General features: G+C 43.2%; 1 long non-coding RNA gene across 5 annotated transcripts in view; it reads right to left on the bottom strand.

Annotated features, from left to right (window-relative positions):
• The window catches only part of LOC135320638 (uncharacterized), a 64,181-nt gene extending 56,091 nt beyond the window's left edge, over positions 1–8,090 (bottom strand). For 4 of the 5 annotated variants that reach the window (XR_010379891.1, XR_010379887.1, XR_010379890.1 and 1 more), the window contains exons 1-3: positions 7,972–8,090; positions 5,879–5,928; positions 4,490–4,577 (exon numbers count right to left, since the gene is read on the bottom strand). This is a non-coding gene — a long non-coding RNA (uncharacterized LOC135320638). Of the gene's footprint in view, positions 1–66; positions 96–4,489; positions 4,578–5,878; positions 5,929–7,971 lie in introns of all 5 variants that reach the window. The other variant, XR_010379889.1, reaches the window with a different exon arrangement.
• Between the last annotated feature and the right edge of the window lie 6,083 nt (positions 8,091–14,173).

Below are 14,173 nucleotides of genomic sequence, written 5' to 3'. Positions count from 1 at the left end.
ACAGCAAACATCATACTCAATGGTGAAGTGTTTTCTGACAAAAATATAAAGAAAATGTGTACTCACCATTCCTTTACTACATAATACTGGAAGTCCTGGACAGAGGAATTAGGCAAGATAAATACATAAAAGTAATCAAAATTGAAAAGGATGAAGCAAAACTATTTGTTTGCATTTAATATGATCTTATATATAGAAAATCCTAATGATTCGATCAAAAACCTAATACAAATAATAGACAAATTCAGGCAAGTTGCAAGATACAAATATCAACATATGAAGAGCAGTGTGTTTCTATATACCAACAATAAACAATTTGAAAAATAAGTTTAAAAAGCATTCATATTTAAAATGACATCAAAAAAAATTAAGAATAAATTAAACCAAGTAGGTAAAATATCCTTACAGTGAAAATGACAAAACACTGATTAAAAAAAAAAACTGAAAAAAAGATAAATGGAAACAATTTTCATGGTTATGAACTGGAAGTATTAAAACTGTAAAAATGTCTGTGTCACCCAAAGCTGTCTATAGATTCAATGCAATCTCTATCAAAGTTCAAATGACTTTTACACAGAAATACAGAAAACAAGCCTAAAACTTGTATGGAACCACAAAACACCCCTAATAGCCAAATCAACCTGGTCAAAGAATTAATCTAGAGATATCACAATTCCTAATTTCAAACTTTATTACAAAACTATAGTAATCAAAAATGGTAGGTAACAGTAAAAAATGGAGGCCAAGTCCAATGAAACAATCAAGTGCTCAGAAACAAACCCACTTATATAGTGTCAACAAGTACTTCACACGGGAACCAAGAAGATGTAAAGGGAAAACTATAGACTCTTCAATAAATTGTGCCGGAAAAAAACTGGATAATGGCCTACAGATGAATACAATTGGACCCCTTTCTTGCAGCACTCACAGAAATTAACTCAAAACGGACTGAATGCTTAAATGTAAGACCAAAAACTGTAAAACTACTTGAAGAAAATGTAAACAAAAAGCTCCTTGCTGTGGTTTTGGCAAATATTTTTTGGATATGACACCAAAGGTTCAAGTAACAAAAGCAAAAACAAACAAGTGGAACTACAGCAAATTTAAAAAACAACAACAACAAAAAAAACCAAACCAAACCAAACAAAACAAAAAAGCCCCCAAAAAAACCTCCATAGCAAAACAAATAATCAGCAAACTAAAAAGCAACTACAGAATAAAATAACATACAGGCAATTTTTTTTCCATTTTTTAATCAAAAAACTTTTTTTATAAAATATATGTCATAAAATAATAGTAATAAAATAAAAAATTAAAAATAGGCTAAAGGACTTGAGTAGTTTTTTTTCAAAAAGACATATAGATGGCCAATAGGTACATGAGTAAATGCTCAACATCACTAATCATCAGGGAAATGCAAATCAAAATCACAATGACACATCACATCACACCTGTTAGAATGGCTATTATAAAAAAGAAAAAGAAAATTTGCAAGAATATGAAGAAAAGGTAACACTTGTTTAATTTTTCAGTCAAAATATAAACTGGTACATTCGAATGAATATAAAAGAATTAAATTGGACCCCATCTTACACTACTCACAAAAATATCTCGCAATAAAATAGTCAAATTGTGACTTGAAATCATAAAACACCATAAAAAAAATCATAGAGTAAAATCCCCTTGACCTTGATCTTGTAAATAATGATTATTTAGATATGACTCCAAAGTACAGGCAACCAAAGCAAAAGCAAAAAGAAACAAGCAGGACTAAGTCAATGTAAAAACTTCTGCATAGAAAAGAATTTGAAAAAATTAAAAGACATCATATGGAATGGGAGAAACTATTAGCAAACCATCTTTTGATAAATTGTATTTACTGAAGTATATAAATACCTCATACAACTTAGCAGCCAAAAAAATAAAATCTAATTAAAAATGAATAAAATATCTGAATAGACATTTTCCTTAAGAAAACGTACAAATGTCCAACATGAAAAGGTTGTCATTAATCATCAGGGAATTGCAAATCAAAACCACGAGACCTTATCACAACTGTTACAATGGCTACAGTCAAAAAAGACAAGTGAGTACAAGGATTGGAAGGGATGTGAAGAAAATCCTTGTGTGTTGTTGGTAAAAATGTAAATAACCACAGCCACTAGGAAAAGCAGTATGGAATTTCTGTCAAAAATTAAAAGTAGTATCCAGGTGTCCAAGCACCATTTGTCAAAGAGACTATCCTTTGCCCACTGAACGTGTTTTACTTCCATCTCAAATAGTAGTTGACCTAGTATACAGGGGTTTACTACTGGGTCCTCTATACTGTTAATTTAAACCATGTGTGTATTTTAATACCAATATCATTGTGTCTCATACTGTAGCATTGTGATTTAGTTCTAAATCAGGAAGTGTGATGACTCCCAATTTGTTCTTTCCCAGGATTGCTCTGGTGTCTGGGTCTCTGGTAGTCACATAAAAAAAATTTAAGATTTATTTCTCTCCATGTGTAAAAAATGCTGTTGGAATATTGATAGAAATTGCACTGAAACTGTAAATGGCTTTGGGTATTATGGACATTTTAACCTTAATTCTTCTGTTCCATTAGCCATACTTATGGCCCAGTGTATCTTTCCACTTGTTTTGTCTTCTTCAATTTTTTCCATAGAAGTCTTATAGTTTTCAAAGTACAAATTTTTCACTTCCATAGTTAAGTGTATTCTTAGGTATTTTATTGGTTTTAATGCTATTTTGAATGAGGAAACTCTAGCATCTTCAAAAAATGTTGCTGGGAAGATTGGAAAACCACAAGCAGAAAAATGAAATTGGACACCTACTTTCCGCTACTCACAAATATAATTTAAAATGGATTAATGACTGAAATGTAAGACCTCATACTTTAAAACTCCTAGAGGAAAACATAGAGAAGAAGATACTTAACTCTGGTTTGGGTAATAATTTTGGGATATGACCCCAAAACACAAGCCAGAAAAGCAAATATCAACAGGTGGGACTACATCAAACTAAAAAGATCCTGCACAGCAAAAGACATAATCAGCAAAATATAAAGCCTAATATAGAGTAGGAGAGAATTTTTGCAAATCATATATTGGATGGAGGGTTAATATCATAATATACGTGGACCTCATATAACACAATAGCAAAAAAAAAAAAAAAAGAAAAAAAGAGTAGAAAATCCAATATAAAAAATGGGCAGTGAATCTAAATTTATATTTTTCCAAAGAAGACACCCAAATACACAAAATGTACATGAAAAGATATTCAACATGACTAACAATTAGGGAAATGAAAATTGAAAGTGGAATGAGATATCCCCTCCCTCCTGTCAGAAAGGCCATCACCAAGAAGACAAGAGACAGTGCTGGCCAGGATGAGGATAAAAGAAAACCCCTGTACACTGTCGGTGGGGATGTAACCTGATTCAACCACTATGGAAAAGCTATAGAGGTTACCCAAAAATTAAAAATAGAGCTACCATATGCTCCAGCAGTCCTCCTTCCTGGTGTGCATCTGAAGGAAGTGAAAACAGGGTATTGAAAAGATAGGTGCATTCGCATGTTTATTACAACATTATTCACAATAGCCAAGATATGGAAATGACCTGAGTGTCTAACAATGAAAGAATGGATAAAGAAGAAATGACATTGACATACAATGGAATATTATTCTGCATTATGAAAGAAGGAATTTCTGCCATTTGTGATATTACAGATTGACCTTGAGGGTATTATGGTTGGTGAGATGAAATAAACAGAGAAAAGACAAACGTAAGATATCAGATATACAAAAACAAACGAACAAACAAAAAACAAGCAAGCAAACACTTAGAAACAAATTGTAAAATGGTGATAACTATGTGTCGGGGTGGAGGAAACGGGGAGATGTTAAAGGGTACAAATGTGCAACCAGAAGATAAATAAGTCATGCAGCTCAAACGCACAGCACAGTGATTACAGACTACAGTGCTGTACCAGTCTCCAAAGTTCCTAAGGTACTATCTTGTGAATATTCTTGCCACAAAAAATAAAGAAAATTATACTTGTGAGTCATGTGAGAGGTGTTAAATCTGTTTGTGATCACATTGCTGTATGTAAGTGGATCAAATCAACACACTGCAGACTGTGAAAAAAGAAAAAGTAGAGCTGCATGATTTCACTTACACGTGTAATCTAAAAACAGCCGAATTCACACAAAGAACAGAGTGGTGGTTGTCAGGGCCTGGGAGTGGGGAAATGAGAAGATGCTCAAAGAGTACAAACATCCATGTTTAAGATGACTAAGTTCTGGGAAATCTCATGAACAGCATGGTGACTACAGCTAACAATGCTGTATTATTTATCTGAAAGTTACTGAGAGCAGATCTCAAAAATTCTCACCACAAAAGGGAATTTTATGAGTTTATGGAAGTATCCTTATTGTGATAATCATTTCACAATATATATCTGTATCAAATCACCACATTACTTACTGGTAGGGCTGTGTCCTGGGTCACTGTCTCTCAGGACTCAGAATTCAGTGAGTCTGTTTCACTTCATGGCTGAACATATTCAAATGGCCTGTTTATAAAATAAAAATAAAATGACTAATAATTCATTGTGAATGACTTCAAGAATTTTTTGTTGTTTTTAATTTTGTACCCATGCCTACATTTCACACTACTGGAACAAAATCAAATATACGCCAAAACAAATAGCACATTACAATAATGATACTAGAGTCGTGAACATAAATATTCAATGTTTCTTCCTGATGTTTTCTAATCAGAAATGTTTTTTAAAATATTCAAACTCACCGGGTCCTAGCTGATAGCTATTGACAAAAGTCAAATAAGACAAAATGAGGCAACCCTGCAAGTGGTTTTAGATAATTCCATATTTTGTGCCAGAAATTAATTACCTCTTAGAAAATCACATAAAAATACCTGAAGCTCAAACCCTGGAACGTTTCTCAATTTCATCAAACTCACATGTTATTATAATATCTGCGTCCATTAAGGTGATGAGGTAGGTAAAGATAAAAAGTGATCTGTTCTTCTGTGTTTAGTATAATTAAAATAACTAAAAATGATTATAAAATGCTTCTAAGAAATTAGATAAGATCTAGAATACAGATGGAGATATGAAAATGCTTTTCCTTGCTCTGTACAAGAGTAGTAGCCCATCAGGTACAAATGTGTCAGATGACAAGGTATCTTCATGTTAAAAATAATGCCATCACTGCTAAGGAAAGCTTTACTGATTGTACTGAAATAAAAGAAAAAAATAGAATTGGAAAAAGATCACGTTGCCATAAAAATGCTCATGGTCACAAATAGTATAGAGAAGCAACTGTGGCAGATGTAAAAAGACGTAGAAGCCATCATTCCTCCACTGAATATAATTACACCAAATTGTGACTTAATCATTTACCAAATTGTGACTTAATCATTTCATAAACGTAATGGATAACATTTCTGCTTCTATAATTTAAAATATAATAACCTTTAAAATAGTCTATGAGAGGTGTGGTAGTCAAATTTGTGTTCTAAGAAGTACTTTAGACACACCTAAGAATAACTAATGGTCAGAAAGATCAAATGCAATCAGCTACCACCCCATGCAAATTAATGGCATTCAGCAGATATTCATATATAAAATATGTATTAGTGTACAATATGTAAATAAAATCAAATATTGTATTAATATCTAATGTAAAATATCAGGAAATGTGCTGTGCCAAAATTGGAAGCGTCCTGGTGTAAACAGATTACAATTTTGTATTCAGTTTTCATAATGGGATAATACTGTGATCTGAGCAGAAATTGTAAAGAGATTTCTCCAAGAAAAATTCCTGACCACATCAAAAGTTGCACACTTACTATAAGGCCTTTCCCCTTGTTTACTCTCAGTGTCAGAAAGTGACTTGGATCTAGAATAGGAGAATAAAAAAACTTTAACGAGACATAGGAAAGCACTCTCTGTTAAAGAAAATAAATCAAAAGAAAAAAATGAAAGGGAAATTAAGATTCTACAAATACAAATACCAATTTTTATGGGAAAGGGTTAAAATTGAAAAAAGATATTCTTATTTCACCTTTTGAACAAAGGTATAGAAATCTAAGCTAAATAACTTCATATTTTGCATTTATTAGGAGAAAATGTATTTGCAATGAAAAGCAGTCATTGTCCTGCCTTTTAAATATTCTGACGATTTAGCTTTGAATATATTTCATCTCAAATGGTCTTAAGCAGTATGTACAATGGTTGGTATTTTAAAAATCGCCACTGTATTTGGAACTTATAAAAGTAATTCACAATTTTTAAAATTATATTCTTGTAAGAATTTGGTAGTGGCCTAGGTATTATTTTTAACAAAACTGGTCACCCTGGAATGCTGCAAAAGATTTTTCAATAAGCTTATACTTACATATATTTAAGACTGTCACTGTATTAATATTACGGAAACAACAGGCCAGCCAAGAAACAAGCACCACTCGGAGGGTTGGAATACTCAGATTTATTACACTGGCAGGCTCAGAGGGGCTTCTGCTCTGAAGCTCTGAGCACCTCCAAAACTTGTGCATTAGGCTTTATAGAGTTAATTGCAAGCATGGGGCTATTAGCCAATAAGGTGTGAACAGCAAAAGCAGGGAATCAGTACACTGGAATTTATCTATTAGGAACAGAGCATGTTACTTTTGGGAGCCCATGATTGGGTTAACAAATTGTAACAGACCCCAGCCACTCATCTCCTTAAAGAAGAACAAATGTGCTTAGTTAACTACCTTGCAAACAGGCACCTGTGCATCCGCATGCCAGTCTCCTGGCCGTAAAAAGCAGAGACAATGCCTTGCTTGCATAGTTGAGGTTTTAGATAGAACTCTGCTCATTGCAAAGCAACAACCCAGGCCCTCAGCTATGAACACTGGGTGTGTCTGCTGTTAGATAGTCTTCTATGCCCAAAACAAGGAGCTGGCTGGGCTGGTGGCCTTTTCTAACATATCTATAAGGATATATCTTGTTCCCCTCTTCCCATGACTTCCCTAAAGATAAACAAAGCCTTTGCACTCACAGTGATTTCTACAATCTCAATCCCACCCTGTCTTTCCTTAAATTCCTGTATTCCATCACACAACTGTTAGTGATTTTTCCTTTGATTGTACACAATAAATGTGGGAGCATTTGAGAGGCTCGTGGAGTTGGCTCCCGACTCCCTCTCCCTCTCTTGACTTTTTCCACAGAGTCTTGAGTAATTCATTTAGTCTCAGTGGGACTTCTGCTGGCCAGAACCCAGTTACTGGCACTTGTTGAGCTAGGATTTATGAGTTAAGTTGTTAGCCCAGTAAACCAACACTTATTAAACTTCAGATTTCTGAGTTAGCCCAGCAGTACTTAGATCAGTAAACTGACACTTATTACACTTAGATTTAAGAGTTAGCTTGTTAGTCCAGCCCGGCTTTTCCTTCTCATTATGAGAAAATCTCAATCGTGGCAATATTTTGACTTGAAAATGAGATAAGCTAAGAAGCACATTTTAAATATAAAATATTTTAAGTACAAAATAAATAATTGTATTCCTTTAAAGACAGGAAATTAAAAGCATAATAAATTCTGACTTTGACACACAAAATATAAAAGTTAATATAATGTGTTTTCATACACCTCTTTCCCTGTTTCAGTAATTTCTCAGCCCCTTTCACGTTACACCCGAGTCCCCGCCCGTGACCTGTGGTGTAAACACCTCCAACCACACGGGGAAGGGGGGACCCAGGCAGTGAGAATGAGGGGCGCGAACACCCCCTTGGCCCCGGTGGACGCGGACCCTCACCCCCTCCCAGCAGGTGAGGACAACAGTCGAAGCGGGTCCGCCAGCGCACCAGTCCCCTCCCTCCTGGACTGGAAACCCAACTCGGCCAGGTCCACACACACCCCGGTGTGAAGCTGGCTTAGCGTGCGGGGAAACCGGCATTACCTCAGACAGCGAGCGAGGAGCGTCCTCCTCCTGCAGGAACGAGGGCCACGCTGTCCCGAAGCCGCCATGGCGCCGCCCGCTCCGCCCTGAGGAAAAGGAGCGTCGCCCCCAGGGAAGACGCCGACCACGTCTGTCGCGGAATGCGCATGCGCCCCACCATCTAAGAAATGTTGGCTTCGCGCGCCCCCTGCTGGTCCTTGAGGGCAATGCTGGATGTTCAGAACTCACTGGAGAACACATGACCCGTCCCAGCCATGATGCTAAATCACTGGAAATCTTAGTGCCCTGGTGTCTTTGTTAATGTCACTGGTGATGCTCTGATCCAGCCATGTCTGCTCTCTTGCCTGGATCATGCCTCGCTCCTTGGAACCACGCCTGGATCAGATGCAGAAGAGTCTCAAATCCCATATTTAGAGATGATCAGGGTTGGTCTGGAATCCAAACCCAAATCTCTCAACACCCTGGGGTCCTCTGAGGAGTGTGGTTTTCTCAGAACCGTCTGTTCCATGTCAGAAGCAGACCAAGCCTCAGGTAGCTTAGAAGGAATGTCATGCAGCCCATGCTTTGGACAGTTCTCAGTTCTGACCTGCATAATCTTGAGACCCTTTTGTAATTTCTAACACCCTGTTTTCTCATACCTGTATTGATGTTTATTTATGGCTAGCTGAAATATTGCTCTTATAATGCAGAGGTGCTATTGTTCTTCAGATAACAGAATATTTTGAATGGATCAATTATTTATCACTCCCTGTAATTAAATATACTTTTAAAGCTAGAAATTTTTCAGGCGGGCAATCAGGTCCTCTTCTTTAAACAGTTGCTGAGGTGCTGAGATTATCTGGTCTGAGCTCCAGATCCTGATCCTGCTGGTGGCTTATGGTGATGTCAGTGTGAACATGTTTCTCCTTGTGCGCCGGTGTGGAAAGGGGACAGCCCTGTTCCCAGATGGGACAGTATCATGCTGACACTCAAAGCAAGCACAAAAAAGAATCACATAGAGTCCCCAGTATCAGCTCTCCCAGGTAGAAACGTCACCTCCATCACAGTGTTCCTGTGCTCCTATCAGGCCTTCACTGCTCCCAGCAGGTCCTGCTTGAGCAGTGTGACAGTTGAGTGCCTATACCAGCACAGCATGGTGGTGACAATCCCACCTTAATCTGTTTATCTTTGGAATGTTCCCACACCTCTCTGAGCTTCACTTTGCTTTTCTCACAGACAGGGTTGTATAGGCATGGACCTCACAGGGTTATGGGAGGAAGTCATGGTACATGCTCACCTGGCGGCTGGCTCTGCAGAAAGGGCTGCTGGGCGTGCTGTGTGTCTTCACATTTATCCTTCTCTCTCCCCAGTGAAAATGCTCTCAGCCTCATCCTTCCCTGGCCTGTGGCCTTTCTGCATTTGCAAAAGAACATGCCACAGCACTTTAACCATGATGCCCTCACAGCCTCTACTAGACGTGGTGCACCTCCCATATTCACCCACACAGATGAATCACAGGACAAACTAAGGCTGTAGGTGGTCTTTGGGTCCACAAGAGGGGCTGCTGTCTCCTCAGAACAAAGTAGGGTCGGGGGCTGTACTGGGGAAAGACGAACAGAACCTGGAGCTCACACATCTATTAATTCCCCTGAAGAAGAAAATGAGTCACAAAGAGCTGTGGGTGGGGTCCCAGCCTCCCTGGGAATCAGAGGACTGTTGGACTGAGCTGATCGCTGAGAGACCCATCCCCCAACAGCCCCATCTCCCTCACCTGCTCTCTCCACATGCACCTCCATGACCTCCACAACTGGGGACCAGAGCAGGAGGAGAGGGGAGCAACCCACTCACAAAAGTGTCTCCAGCCCAGTCCTGAAGCTCCTGTGCATGGAGGATGGAGTAGGCTGTTCCCATGGCCTTGGAGAAAAGGGTGTCAGTAAGACCACACTCACAGCAGATCCCTGTCAGTCTTACTCCATGACCAGTCCTCCCACTACAAGGATGATTATCACAGGGGAGGCAGTGGGCTGAAGCCACCACCTGGGTCCAAGAGCCAAAGAAGGGACTGTGAGAGCTCAGCATGGATGAAAGTCCAGGCCTCTGACTCTAGTTCATGCAGAAACCTCCCATGCCCTTTCCAGGACCTTGGGCCCCTGGCGGCATCAGTATCTGCAGCTCACCTGGCAGCCCTGCACAGTTGGCCTACACTCCACAAGCCACATGATACAAGCTACAATTCCCTCCAACATGATGCACCTGCCCCACCTCTTCCGGGTCACTATGAAACTTCTAGCACCCACTGAGGCAGGGCCAGAAGGTAGGAGGTCTGCAGGCAGGGGGAGCTGTCTGAGTTGGGGTTCAGAGGCTGTGTGTCCCTTTTAAAGGCAGCAGAGCTTTCTTTTGGGGGAAGGGACAGGGAAAGTCATTTCTGTGGGTGAACGTTTCTCTTTCCCCTCCACTTGTGCCAACCCCACAGCTGAAAATTTGCTGAAGAGCCAGAGGAAGGGTCAGCTCAGGGCCTGGAGACAACCCCTATCTGTTTTTACCAGCACCACTGGCGCCGCAGCCAGCGTCACCGCCACCAGCTTCTCCAGTAGTGGCACAAGCAGCATCTGCCCCAGTGGGGGCGCACTCTGAGGTGGAGCAAAGGGGCCAGTCCACTCAGTGTTCCATCTCCAGCCTCAAAACTGGAGACAGAGCCAGCTCCAGCCCCAGGGCCCCTCTGCCCCTGATACGTGACCAGGAGGAAGTGGACAAGTAAGGAGCAGTCTGAACTCACAGCCTCCCCACTAGGCTGGCAGCAGAACTGCTGACTCTGCTGGATGTGCTTGTGGGTGGGCTCTCATGGGGGTGCTGGGGCAGGGCTTCCCTTTGAATAAGCTGTCCCACCCCATCCTTTCCAGGATCCAGACTTCTGGGACCAGAATCCAAGACCACAGCTCCACCGCTTATCAACCATGTGACCTGGGCAACTTTCTCAAACCCAAGCCTTCTCTGTCCACCTGCAGAGATGGAGGATAACAGGATGTCCTGCACAGAGTGTCTGTGTAGATTAAATAGATAGAACAGAAAGAAGAGTGGGTGGGGCCTGGCCCATTGGTTGCGGGAGGGGAGGTCACCCTGTGCAACCAGGTCCAAGGGTCACCCAGAAATATGCCCAGAGGTTCAGCTGCCCCAGCACTTATCACATATCTGATGTGAACTTAAACACAGGGAGAGAAACAAACAGCCTGAGTGTAGCTGCTACTAGGGAACATGCAGCTGGGGAGTCAGACCAGAATGTGATCAGGATGGTGGAAGATGCCCCTGGGGTTAAGCAGAGTGGAGCTGCCCTCTGGAGCCTGGATTTAGTGAAGATGGGCTTGTAGAAATTCCCCTCTCCTTTACCCACTGAGTCCCAAAATCAGTGTGGTGCTAGTGCCCTCAGCACAGAGAAAAACCCAGGCTCCAGCCATGTCCTCTACTTCCTGGACTCCCACTCTGATTGGTGATCCCCATCTGGGATGCAGAGATGAGTTATGGCTGATCATGTGATGTTCCCTCTGCTCCAGGAGGTGTTGAAGAAGGTGGTTCCCTCTCAATGTCTGGGATTCACCTGGTCCCAGAAAAACAGCCCTAGCAATGAGCACATGGCACCACATCCATGCTACTTTCATTCAGCTCAACAGTGTGGCCACCTGCATCATCACCCCTACCACAAGGACTGAGCGTGGTGGCCCAGGAGCAAGCCTGGGTGGTGGAGCACTGGGTCAAGGTGGCCAGGGTATGGGATGGACCATCCAGTGAAGCCCGTCTCTGGAATCTCGGGAATGGCCTCTTCTCCTTTGCCTGCCTTCTGGATGGAAGTCTGCGGTCCAGGCCCCTGCACAGTCCCAGGTCTGTCCTGCCGGGGCCATGCTGACCTTGACTCCCAGCTCTCAGTGGGTGGATGCTTCCTACCTGTATTCTTCCGCGGGCTGAGCTAACTTCATTCCTGTGGATTTTCAACATCCTGCTGTCTCATGTATTGAATGCCCTCTAGGTCCTCCCTGGGCTCCCTGGGGGTGTGTATCATCCAGGGCAAATTGAGACAGTGAGGGGACTAAAGCTAGAGCGAGCAGGGCAGCAGCTTCCCACCTCCAAGCCTCCTATGTTCCCCTCCCCAAGGGTTCCAGTCCTCAGGAAATTTTGCTCCCTGAATGCAGACCTCTCTGCTCTGCCTCAAATCACTCTCTGAAGGAGACATGGGTCAGTTTCTATGTGGGTGGGTTTCTCTCCACAGGAAGTTCATAGTCAGTGTGGCGTCACTTATTTGTCTGCCATCCCCCCGAGGCAGCTGGCACCTTCTGGGGGAAACAAATTTGACAGGCATGATCTGGGTTGGGGGCCATGTCTCTAAGCCCCCTTGGGAAATTCCCCTTGGGAAAGGCCACCATTCCTACTGCTTTAGGAATTGATTTTATTAAACATCCCAGGGGCTGGAGTCAAATTGGAGAATTTCTAGTGTTCTCTTTATACCAACAGAGCCCTGTCCAGCTGAAACTCAAACTGGTGGAAACGGATCTTCTCAGTAGAAATGGAAATGGAGGCCCCAGGTGACCAACCCCAGGGCTCCATCCCCAGCCCCACAGCACCTTCCTGCCCAGAGAATCCCAGTGAGACCCTCATCCAGACAGTCTGAACACTCCATGTTCTCAAGTAAAATGGAGTTGCCCTTTAACTCCTCATGCACAATTTTTCCCTGAACTTCTCCTTCCTTCTTACCCTTCCCCTTAGGAAGAGCTTCTGGAAATGTAAAGATCTGTGTAGCAAAGCCGATTCCTGGAGCAGGGGTCTACTCATCGAGGTAGCGTGGAGGCCTGAGGTCTGGAGAGAGGAGGGTCAAGGAGGGAAGGAGATGGGGTGGGATGTGGTTTTCAGTTTCTCACTAAAGCGTCTGAAAAATCCCCATCTTCTCTGGATCAGCAGGACGAGGGATGTGTTCTGTTCACAGGCAGGTGGAGGGGCAGAAGGCCCTGGGAATGTGGTGTTTCCGTGCTGCTCCAGTAGGGGGCACTCAGATGGCAGCGCTAGCGGGTCTCTGGCTCCTATTCTAGTCCCTCCTGCTGGCACGTGGCTTCTTCCAGTCTCCTGGGTGGACGGGGTGGGTGGGGGTAACTTTCTTCCCTCACCAGCCCCATCTGTCCTCAGGAGTCCTTGCTACTCATTCTGTCTTCACTGCACCTCCGAGGGGAGGGTGCCCTTCTCATCCCAAGGATGAGCACTGCAGGGATCCTATGGTCTAAGTGTGCATATGGCCACCAAGTCCTGGGTCCGAGTGGCTGGGCCAGAGACAGATATGTGTTCATTCTGTGACTCCACACTGTGCCCAACTCACCATCAGTGCTTGTCAGTGACGGTCAGGATTGTCACCCTGGTCCCCAGTCAGCAATGACACAGGCCCCAGGTGCCTCATGAGAAATGTCTGGGAACTAGTGGGAGCTTAGTTGATCTTTTCTGAATGACTTCAGAAGCTTCATATGAAAGAGGAAGCAAAGTGTCCTGTCCCCTCCCACCTTGTGAGTCAGAGGCGGTGCCTCAGGGTCACGTTCCTGAGTGGATGAAGAAAGCCTGCTGTGCAGGGGGTGTTCTGAGCTGTTCCCGGGGAGGGCAAGGCTTCAGCATGGCCTTGTTTCCAGCCTGGGTGGCAGAGACTCCAGGAGTCCTGGGGCAGGCAGGGACCTCAATCTGGCCTCCAAGGCCCATGTCCCCTCCATCCACAGCTCCTCCCAGATGGGGGACTGCCACCGCTTGGGAGCCCGGAGGACACAACTCCCACCAATGGCGGAGCTGGACTGGGGAAGGGACGCTGCCCCAGGGCCTCTGGCTGAGAAGGGGATATGGCCTCTCCTCTGTGGGCCCCTGAGCACCCCACTGCCCTTCTGCAGGCCTCTGCCTCCTCAGCCGGGAAATGGAGGGAGGATGACCCCATGGGGCCAGCCTCACAGAGCGGCGATGAGGAGAAAGGAAGGAGGGTGTGGGGCTTTCTGTTCTGCTTCAGCAGTAGGTGAGGATAAAAGTGACATGGCCCTGAGACCTCAGGAGAACCTGGCGGGTAAGTGGGCGTCCAATATTTGCCAGGTGAGGAAACAGGCTCCGGGAGGCTAGGCCACAGCCCCGAGTCACACACCCAGTGCGTGCCAGCGTTGGGATTGTTCTGGAATCAGAACATGCTGGAGGGCACGTAGCACTGCTACCATTGCCCGGG

This window comes from Camelus dromedarius, unplaced genomic scaffold (genome assembly GCF_036321535.1).
Source record: "Camelus dromedarius isolate mCamDro1 unplaced genomic scaffold, mCamDro1.pat HAP1_SCAFFOLD_163, whole genome shotgun sequence".
Lineage (NCBI taxonomy): Eukaryota > Metazoa > Chordata > Mammalia > Artiodactyla > Camelidae > Camelus > Camelus dromedarius.
This window is presented reverse-complemented; position numbering and strand designations above follow the sequence as displayed.